General features: G+C 51.9%; 1 non-coding gene across 1 annotated transcript; it reads right to left on the bottom strand.

The window, feature by feature from the left end:
- Positions 1 to 272: 272 nt before the first annotated feature.
- Positions 273 to 344, bottom strand: Trnap-agg (transfer RNA proline (anticodon AGG)). Its single transcript has one exon. It is a non-coding gene; the product is annotated as a tRNA-Pro (tRNA).
- Between the last annotated feature and the right edge of the window lie 9,791 nt (positions 345 to 10,135).

Below are 10,135 nucleotides of genomic sequence, written 5' to 3' on the forward strand. Positions count from 1 at the left end.
ATCATCATCATCATCTTTGCTTTAGCTCAAGTACTGAGAAGCACAAACGCCAATATGGTCTTCTTCTGGTGTGTGTAAATTAAGGAAGAGTGAGACGAGTGCAGTATCAGGAAGCGAACTGGAAATCAAGCACTCGGTTCTCTGTCGTCACTGTAAAGGCACAATAACTCTAAGTAAATCAAAGCTCTAAGTAAATCAAAGCTACCAACGGCTCTAGTGAACTGCAACAATTTTGGAATTTGAACGCAGCAAGGAATATGCTACAAAAACATGGGCTCGTCCGGGATTTGAACCCGGGACCTCTCGCACCCTAAGCGAGAATCATACCCCTAGACCAACGAGCCGCTCGTGGGACAAAAAGCCTTTCACTCACGTGAGGCGGAGCGAGGCGGTCCAGACGCGCGCAGAACCCGCGGCGCGCGCTGTGTGGCCGGCTGCGGCTCCTGTGTTGCGCTCCGCCAGCTTCACGCGACGCGAAACACAGCTGCGCCTCACACGTGTACAGGTCGGGCGCATGTGCTGCAACTCTGGCAGCTTTCAGCTAAGCCTGCCTGCCTTCACAGCTGCGTGGCGCATTTGAAATTCTTGGACGTCGGCAAGTAAAATGACTTCGTAAGCAGAGAACAGAAGCAAGTTGGCATCACACAGTACGATAAAGTTAACTTAATTTAACGCTGCAGCATTATCCGACAAAACTAGCATTTTTCTCCGCTATGCTCAAGCGTTAGATGGGGAAGGAGATTGAGAGTTTGATGTCGCGTCGCCTTCGGCATAGTGTGGACATGAACAAGAACCACCAATAGAATGACGGAGGAAATATGACAATGCCCGTCTTAAAAATACAAGACTATAATGCGTGAACATTAAATTCTATTGTCTTATTTTCATCCTCTATTTTATGTCTTTTAAAATGACACCAATTCACATAAATTTCTGTATTTGTCTCCTAGCGACACCGAATGCTAAAAAAAGTAAAATCGTATGGCGTCGTTGGCTGGCAGCCCCTGAGGTGCAGGTTCAACCGACTAATTGGAAAGAATTTTCCTGTCCTTCCTGCACACCGGCACCTTTCGTTATGTGAGACGTGTGTTAAGTGTGTCTGATACGTGCAGAAGACTGAAATCGGTGTGTGTAGTGCGGTGTTATGTTTGTGTTGTATCATAACCAGAGAAGGGAGAAGGTGAGAGTCGGTGGCAGCACGAAAGTGGACGTCGAGCTCAACGTTCCCACCCGATGGACGGACCACCACCAGCAGTGTCACGTGCCCTCACTCCTTGAGACACTGCGGAGAGGTTTGGAATTTAATCGAGGACACGGCGAAAAGTCTAGTGGTGAGGACCCCACCACCTGCCCTGTCCTTTCGCGAAAAGACGAAGGCAAAGTTGCAAACATCGCGCGGCGTTCTTGGTCAGTTACTCGGCGACCATCGATGTCACTTATGTGCCGTGATCTGAACGGGAGGGGTGTATTCAATTAGTCAAGTGCGTTGACTATGAAATGCTACTAAAACTTTTAAGCATTATGTAGAAGCAAATTTAATTTGGTGAAGAACAGCATAAGGCCAGGCGTCTGACTTATTGAGGTCACTACACGCCATACTTGCGCTTACAATAAGGCGATCCGTATGTTATGGTGAAGAAAGATGCCACGTAGAGAACGCTCCCTAAAACAACTGAACGTGTGCGGCTCACATTGAGGCCGTTCATAGCTTGGCATCTTGTATTAGTGATAGTGGCGTCTCATTTTCTTGGTGTGTTCACTGGCGCCACTACGTATGCTCGCCTTGTCTGTCCGTGACTGGCAGCACCAGCGCTTATCGATAGCGGGTACTGTAGTACCATCTTCGGAGCGGCCTCTACTCTTTCTGGGCCGTCGTGTGTCCAGGGAGTTGCCTTGGGACAGAGCAGCAGTGAGAGCCGGACAGCCAGTACTCGCCCAACCGCTGGCGACACAAATGCGCTTTCCGACGGAAGGATGTGGTCGCGAGAGTGCACGACCACAAGGACCGGATTCAGTGAGTTTTAGTTGAATGGACCGTGATATTCGAGTAATGCAACTTTCATCTGTGTGTGTATGTCCGCCTGTCGAAGTGCCCTCGTGGCAGTAAGTTGTTAGTTGACAATTTATACTGGGATGTTTTCCGTGCCTGACTTGAGTGGGGACGACCCTTCGTTGGTTAGTCGTTCGGTCGGTCGTCGCAGCGGACGACGTGCATTTGGTTTTCCCACTGCTTCTGGCTTCTCTGTGTTTGTGCCGACGTATATAATTAGTCAGTGTTGTTTCACAGAGACTCGTTTTAGTATTGTTTGAGACACTGTGGAATTGTTTCGCCGATCCTTGTGTATCTTGTGTGGTTTTTAATGTGCAGTTATTTATATGGTGTGTGCCTTCTGGGTTGTCGTGTGGGTGGCACTGTCAGACTGAGGGGCTGTAGCCGACGACAGAACCCAGTACTTGTGGGCTAGAGATACATCCCTAAAGCATTTATCCAAAATTTGGAAAGCATCTGTGTCATACCATTAAGAACTTTACAAATTTATCATTTATGCGATATAAGATTGAAGAGTGCATTTGCCAGAATCAGCATTTCACTTAGATGTAACTCTGTTGTAAATACAGGTCTGCAGACTACGGCTGTAAGACTACATAAATGGAGGGAGCGCTGAATCTTGTCTATCGCTTCACCTTTCGTTTGAAGAAGTCAGACTTTATTTTTTTCGTAGTGAAAGATCTTTCATCTCTGTCTCGCCTAACCTCAACTTGGTGTGGTTTACCGGTTCCACCTGAGGACTCACGAACCGTGTCCTGTTTGTTACCAGCAAGAGGTACGGTCAACCGGCGAGTGAGCCCCTTCCCTGATGGAATGTTTTTCACACACCGACGTGGGCTAAGCTTCAGGAACTCAACTGAAAAGCATCCTGTGTTAAACGAAGCTTTAAATGTTTTAGAATATCTTCCCGTTTTCGAGACACTTTTTTTCCTCATGATACCGTATCTCTGAAAGTTAGCTGCTAAATTTGGAAATTAAAATGCGTAGAAATACAAAATCTTTTAATAAAATGTGGTCATAGCCCTCTGAACGCCCTTCCTCCTCCCTTTTATCCGTGCCTCGACTGTTTTTCTAGACAGTGGGCAGCTAGTTACCAGTATAAGGTTTGCCGAAATGAATGCTTTAACGCTCGTGGTGCTAAAAGAACACTTGTTACACCTTCGTCAGTGTACTCTCCCACTGAGTTACCACCACTCTAATATCACCCCCTGCGGGTCCGGGGATAAGAATAGGCCCGCGGTATTCCTGCCTGTCGTAAGAGGCGACTAAAAGGAGTCTCAAATGTTTTGGCCTTAATGTGATGGTCCCCCTTGGGGTTTGACCTCCATTTTTCAAAATTCTACAGAAGTACGAGCCTTTTGGGGAAGGACACCTTACATGGTGTACCACTGGTCCTAAGTGCACTAAGACCTTGGCACTCAGCATTGCACCGGCGTTGTCACCATACCCATTATTCCTCAAATTGGGCCTAAACGCCTGATGGGTTGTCCACGTTACGCCCATAGTGCCTCTCCATCTGCACCAGCGATCATGATGGACTCTCCATGGCACCAGAAATCCAGCACGGTAGCCAGCCCGTTGTGGTGGGGTCGTCATGTACCCTCTAGGTTGTAGCCCCCTGACAACGCAGGGATCGTACTGCCGATACCTGAGCTGCACCCTCCCCACGTTGGCCAAGGAGTAGATGCCCGTCTCCTTGGGGCATCAGGACTCCCGGCAATGGTCATCCTGCCAGGTGGCCCTTGCTGCGGCTGGGTGGCGCCCGTGGGGAGAGCCCCTGGTCGGAGTGGGTGGTATCGGGGCGGACGTTTCGCACATGAAACGTCAACACATATCAGGTCGCTCTGCGGCCGAGTCTTCCAAAAGAAAAGGTACCGTTTCTAGTTCTGGTTCTCCTGCCCTTTCCCCCTTGGCCACTCCATGGGAGGAGGGACAGGCCCGCCGGCTTGGGGCGAAGTACTTCCCCCGCTATTTGGTCTGTTCTCGAACAGATGGGGGGACGTTCGCCACCTCCAAGCCCATGTTCTTTGTTCAACACATTGAGGACGTCTTCGGGGAAATCGAGGCTCTCAGCAAGATGCGATCAGGGTCCGTTCTTATCAAGACCACCTCTGCCACACAATCGGCGGCACTCCAGGCGTGCGACCGCCTAGGGGACATCCCAGTCTCCATTGTCCCACATCTGGCACTAAATAGGACGCAGGGGGTCATTTTTCATCGTGACCTCCTGCTGCAATCTGATGAGGAGCTCAGGGCCAACCTGGAGCGCCGCGGCGTGCATTTCGTCCGGCGAGTCCAGCGCGGCCCCAAAGACCGTCGCATCGACACCGGGGCCTTTATCCTCGCCTTCGAGGGGGACGTTCTCCCGGAGAAGGTAAAGGTGATGTGCTACCGGTGCGACGTGCGACCTTACGTCCCGCCTCCTATGCGCTGTTTTAGGTGTTTACGCTTTGGGCACATGTCATCCCGGTGTGAGGCTGAGCCCCTTTGTGGCGACTGTGGACGTCCTCTTCGTGAGGAACATACTTGCACCCCACCACCTCGGTGCCCTAATTGTCCTGGCGTCCACTCGCCTAGGTCCCCAGACTGCCCCGCCTATCAGAAGGAGAAAAAGTTACAAGAAATCAAAACTTTGGATCGGCTCTCTTATTCTGAGGCCAGGAAGAAGTATGACCGCCTTCATCCCGTGTCACTGGCCACTTCGTTTGCCTCAGTTGTGTCCACTCCTTCCGCTGTATCCTCACCTCTATCCTGTCCCCCCTCCGCCTCCTCTGCCCGTCAGGGGGCTCTGCCTCCGCCTCCCAAATCCCTCCCTTCCAACTCCTCCTCCCCTGCGGCCCCCACCCCCCCTGCCCCAGGGGCCACCCTTCCTCCTCCTCCTCCCCCCAGGCCACCTGAGACGCGATCCTCTTCTCAGGCGTCCATCGGGGAAACGTTCCGGACCCCAGCTTCCGAGGTCCGGCGTTCCAAAACGGACCCCGCGCGTGAGGACCTTCTTCGGGTCCAGCCCACCATCCCTGGGCCTCCTCGGCCTTCCAAGAAGGCCTCCAAGAAGAAATCTCTATCCCCCTCTCCACCCCGGCGCGTTTCATCTGACGCTTCATCCGTGAGTCGCTGCTCCCGGCCGTCCTCAGTTTCGCCGGGACGCTCTGCTGCCAGGCGTTCCGCCGGCCTTTTGTCGGCAAATGATGCGGCCCCTCCTACACAATCAGGGACAGCGGCCGCAGCTGGCGACGAGTCGATGGAACCGGATCCGCCTGCCGTCAGTTGTAGCGTTGTTGCCTCGCAACCTGGCCCTCCGCGGCCATCGAGGTGACCAGCTCTTCCCCGTCTCGTTCCCCCAACTTTTTGACTAGCAATGGCGTTGTTTCATTGGAACATAAGAGGTATTCGATCTAATCGGGAGGAATTACAACTGCTCCTCCGCCTGCACTGTCCGCTCGTCCTTGGTCTCCAGGAAACCAAGTTGCGCCCGACTGACCGTATTGCCTTTTCCCACTATACCTCGGAGTGGTATGACCTCGCCCCTGTGGACGGTATCCCAGCTCATGGTGGGGTCATGTTGCTCGTTCGGGACGCTGTCTATTACCATCCCATCCCATTGACCACCCCACTCCAAGCAATAGCTATCCGCATTACTCTTTCTGCTTTTACTTTTTCAGTTTGTACCGTCTACACTCCACCGTCATCTGCTGTTAGTCGGGCTGACATGATGCACCTGATCGATCAGCTTCCCCCGCCGTTCTTATTGTTTGGCGACTTCAATGCCCATCATCCCCTTTGGGGCTCTCCTGCATCCTGTCAAAGAGGCTCACTCTTGGTGGATGTCTTCAACCATCTCAATCTTGTCTGCCTCAATACCGGCGCCCCGACTTTCCTCTCGGACTCTTCTCATACCTACTCCCACTTGGACCTCTCAATCTGTTCTACCACTCTTGCCCGTCGGTTCGAGTGGTATGTCCTTTCTGACACCTATTCGAGCGACCACTTCCCCTGTGTCGTTCGTCTCCTGCACCACACCCCATCCCCACGTCCTTCGCGCTGGAACATACTGAAAGCTGACTGGGGACTTTACTCCTCCCTGGCGACCTTTCCGGACCGCGATTTTTCCAGTTGTGACAGTCAGGTCGAATACCTCACGGCTGTTATTATCAATGCTGCCGAACGTTCCATACCTCGTACTACTTCTTCTTCACGTCGCGTTTCCGTCCCCTGGTGGAACGAGGCTTGTAGGGACGCTATCCGTGCTCGACGACGTGCTTTACGCACCTTTCGCCGCCATCCTACGTTGGCGAATTGTATTGAATACAAACGACTCCGAGCGCAATGCCGTAGAGTCATCAAAGACAGCAAAAAAGCTTGCTGGGCCTCTTTCACCAGCTCCTTTAACAGTTTTACTCCCTCTTCCGTTGTTTGGGGTAGCCTGCGCCGGCTGTCGGGCATTCAGGCCCACTCCTCAGTACCTGGCCTGACCTCAGGTAATGAGGTCCTTGTTGATCCTGTGGCTGTCTCCAACACCTTTGGCCGCTTTTTCGCGGAGGTTTCAAGCTCCGCCCATTACCATCCTGCCTTCCTTCCCAGGAAAGAGGCAGACGAGGCTCGGCGACCTTCCTTCCACTCGCTGAATCTGGAGACTTACAATGCCCCCTTTACTATGCGGGAACTCGAACGTGCGCTTGCACTGTCCCGGTCCTCTGCTCCGGGGCCAGATGCCATTCACGTTCAGATGCTGGCACACCTTTCTCCGGCGGGCAAAAGCTTCCTTCTTCGTACCTACAATCGCGTCTGGACCGAAGGTCAGGTCCCCATGCGTTGGCGTGACGCCGTTGTTGTTCCTATACCCAAACCCGGGAAGGATAGACACCTTCCTTCTAGTTACCGCCCCATTTCTCTTACAAGCTGTGTCTGTAAGGTGATGGAGCGCATGGTTAATGCTCGGTTAGTTTGGATTCTTGAATCTCGACGACTACTTACTAATGTCCAATGCAGCTTTCGTCGCCGCCGCTCCGCTGTTGACCACCTTGTGACCTTGTCGACATTCATCATGAACAACTTTTTGCGAAGGCGCCAAACGGTAGCCGTGTTCTTCGACTTGGAGAAGGCTTATGATACCTGTTGGAGAGGAGGTATCCTCCGCACTATGCACAAGTGGGGCCTACGCGGTCGTCTGCCCCTTTTTATTGATTCCTTTTTAACGGATCGAAAGTTTAGGGTACGTGTGGGTTCCGTATTGTCCGACGTCTTCCTCCAGGAGAACGGAGTGCCTCAGGGCTCCGTCTTGAGCGTAGCCCTTTTTGCCATCACGATCAATCCAATTATGGATTGCATTCCACCTAATGTCTCAGGCTCTCTCTTTGTCGATGACTTCGCGATCTACTGCAGTGCCCAGAGAACATGCCTCCTGGAGCGCTGCCTCCAGCGTTGTCTAGACAGCCTCTACTCATGGAGCGTGGCAAATGGCTTCCGGTTCTCTGAAGAGAAGACGGTTTGTATCAACTTTTGGCGATATAAAGCGTTCCTTCCGCCATCCTTACATCTCGGTCCCGTTGTTCTCCCATTCGTGGACACAACTAAGTTTCTAGGGCTCACGTTGGACCGGAAACTGTGTTGGTCTCCACATGTCTCTTATTTGGCGGCCCGTTGTACACGTTCCCTTAATGTCCTCAGAGTTCTTAGCGGTTCATCTTGGGGAGCGGATCGCACTGTCCTGCTTCGCTTGTATCGGTCCATAGTCCGATCGAAGCTGGATTATGGGAGCTTCGTCTACTCGTCCGCTCGGCCATCCCTCTTACGCCGGCTCAACTCCATCCACCATCGGGGGATACGTCTTGCGACCGGAGCCTTCTACACTAGTCCTGTCGAGAGTCTTTACGCTGAAGCTGCCGAGTTACCGTTGACCTACCGGCGCGACATACTGCTGTGTCGGTATGCCTGCCGGCTGTTGTCTATGCCCGAACACCCCTCTTACAAGTCCTTCTTCGCCGATTCTCTCGACCGTCAGTACGGGTTATATGTGTCTGCCCTGCTGCCCCCCGGAGTCCGCTTCCGTCGCCTGCTTCGACAATTGGATTTTGCCCTCCCTACCACCTTCAGAGAGGGTGAGAGCCCGACACCACCTTGGCTCCAGACTCCGGTTCGTATTTATCTCGACCTCAGCTCACTCCCGAAGGAGGGTACTCCGGCTGCAGTGTATTGCTCACGGTTTGTCGAACTTCGTGCTCGACTTGCTGGTCACACCTTTATTTACACCGATGGCTCCAAAACTGACGATGGTGTCGGCTGTGCCTTTGTCGTCGGGACCGCCACCTTTAAATACCGGCTCCTTGACCAATGTTCCAGCTTTACGGCCGAGCTTTTTGCTCTCCATCAGGCCATTCAGTATGCCCGCCGCCACCGCCATTCATCGTATGTACTCTGCACTGACTCACTCAGTGCTCTTCAGAGCCTTGGGGCTCCCTATCTGGTCCATCCCTTGATTCAACGAATACAGCAGTCCCTCCATTCTTTCGCTGATAATGGCGGTTCTGTCAGCTTTCTGTGGGTCCCCGGACATGTAGGAGTGCCTGGGAATGAGGCTGCGGATGCTGCAGCCAAGGCTGCAGTCCTCCAGCCTCGGCCAGCCTCCCATTGTGTCCCGTCATCTGACGTTTGTGGGGATGTATGTAAGAGGCTTGTGTCCTTGTGGTGGGATGCTTGGTCATCCCTCCAAGGAAACAAGCTCCAGGCAGTAAAACCGCTCTCAACTGCTTGGACAACTTCCTCCCGACCATCTCGGCGCGAGGAGGTCCTTCTGACCAGGTTGCGGATTGGGCATTGCCGGTTTAGCCACCGCTACCTGCTCTCTGGTGACCCAGCCCCGCAGTGCCCTTGTGGTCAGGCATTAACGGTGCGCCATGTTTTATTGTCGTGTCCCCGTTTTAGTCAATTTCGTGTTGTCCTGTCCCTGCCATCTACCTTACCGGATGTTTTAGCTGATGACGCTCGAGCAGCTGCTCGTCTTCTGCGTTTTATAACTTTAACTGGCTTGACCAAAGACATTTAACCTTTTTACTTATTTCCTCTGCATCTTTGTCAGGTCCTTTTGATGTCCCCCCATCCCCTTGAGTTTTAGCAGGTTCCTTGTGCTCTCACACCAGTGACTGGGCGCTAATGACCTCAGCAGTTGAGCGCCCTTAAACCCTACCAAAAAAAAAAAAAAACCACTCTAATATGCAAGACCTTAATATTAGGAAAAATGTAAGAAGTGTTAGCTGTTGTCAGAGCGCACCTACTTGCTCACTTGGTAACGCATAAGGGCCGTTCGTCCTAGTCAATCGACTACCAAATTACATCTAAGAAATATGAGTGCAATGAGCAGCAGTCAAGTCAGCAACTGCGACCAGTTTCCCTCAGACGCCTCCGCGAAAGGAGGCCTGAAAAGTCCCTCTAGTGAAATCACAGCCTCGGTGCTACTCGTATCCAATGGCGTCACCACCAAGTCCAGTATGGAATTTTGGTGGAGACTCATTACCTGTCATACATTGCCAATTTCTCCCAGATCTCGTTACGCTGTAGAGGAAGAGAGAATGGAGATTTAAAACCATAAAGCTTTTCAGAAATGTTGGGCTAAACACAAATTACTTGCTTCATTTTCGTGCTTCTGTGGAATATGCAGTCTCTAGAGCTTGAACCATTGTCAAAAAAAGCCTTTAAAACCAGAAAAACACATTCCTTAGACAAAACTAATGCTGAAAACATACACCAGTAAATCTGCAGAATCTTCGTTTCCTTTGAAAATAAGAGTAACGTCTGTCTACTTTTGTTTACACGACTTTCACTCCTCGTTTCAGAATAATTGTTTGTAAAAATTTTGTATTTTTCAAGTGATATGTGTTTCAAATGTGCGAAATCTTATGGGACTTAACTGCTAAGGTCATCAGTCCCTAAGCTTACACACTACTTAACCTAAATTATCCTAAGGACAAACACACGCACGCACCACGCACGCACCACGCACGCACCACGCACGCACGCACGCACCACAACCAGTGCCCGAGGGAGGACTCGAACCTCCGCCGGGACCAGCCGCACAGTCCATGACGGCAG

The sequence above is a fragment of the Schistocerca serialis genome, chromosome 2 (assembly GCF_023864345.2).
Source record: "Schistocerca serialis cubense isolate TAMUIC-IGC-003099 chromosome 2, iqSchSeri2.2, whole genome shotgun sequence".
Lineage (NCBI taxonomy): Eukaryota > Metazoa > Arthropoda > Insecta > Orthoptera > Acrididae > Schistocerca > Schistocerca serialis.